Here is a 1,019-nt window from a genome sequence, read left to right on the forward strand (position 1 = left end):
CAAGCTCCACTGGGAGCAGAAGCCAGGAGCAAATCCTGTCCCAGGAGCCAACCTAGTCCCGGGACACTAGCAGATCAGGATTAAGCTAGTGACCAGATCCAGAGTCAGTGATCTCCAGCCGAACAGATACAGGGGAATAACTACAGAGTGAATGAGCCAGAGCCAGAGACTGCTAGGGTCCAGATGTGAATCTGGGACCTTCAAGGGAATAGACCAAAGCCAGGACCCCGGTGGGTCTGGGCATGAGTCTAGGACCTCCCAGGAAGTAGGCCTGAGCCAGGACCTCTGCCAGTCTGGGCGTGAGTGAACCTGGGACCTCCCGAGGGAATAGGCAGGAACCAAAGATCTCAATGGGGCCAAGCGTGAGTCTTGGACCTCTGAGGAAGTAAGCAGATCCTCTGTGGGTAGAGTTGCACCTGAGCCTGGGACCTCCGAGACAGTAGAATGGAGCCAGAAACATTTCCAGGTCCAACTCCAAGCCAGAGACTTCTGCAGGAAAGGATCCCGACCAGTATTTCAGAAACACTCTAGGCAAAGCAGGCTTGAGATAGCAAACTCCAAGGGAGCAGAGCAAAGCACAGGAGTGCCAAGCTATCTCCAGGAACATGGAGTAACCAACGGGGTAACTAAAACTGTGACACTGACTTACCACGTTGAACAACCATCTGAGCTTTGATTCACTGGCACCTAGAAGATTATTCAACAGAATCTCAGACTGCCCCAATCACTCGTATTAGAGAAAAAGATGAGTAGAAAAGGTAAGAACACATGCAACACTGCAAAGAGCAACACAACACCAGTAAAACCTAAAGACCCTACAACAGCAAGACCTGAACAACCAAATATGGATGAAGCCGAAGAAAATGACATAAAAAAATAAATTCAACATAATGTTTGAAACTCTTAAAGAGGAAATGAAAAATTCCCTTAAAGAAATAGAAGAAAAGATAAACAAAAAATTCTAAGACATCAACAAATCACTTAAAGAAAACCAAGAAAAAGAAATCAAACATATGAAA

The sequence above is a fragment of the Microtus ochrogaster genome, linkage group LG4 (genome assembly GCF_000317375.1).
Source record: "Microtus ochrogaster isolate Prairie Vole_2 linkage group LG4, MicOch1.0, whole genome shotgun sequence".
NCBI classification, from domain to species: Eukaryota; Metazoa; Chordata; class Mammalia; order Rodentia; family Cricetidae; genus Microtus; species Microtus ochrogaster.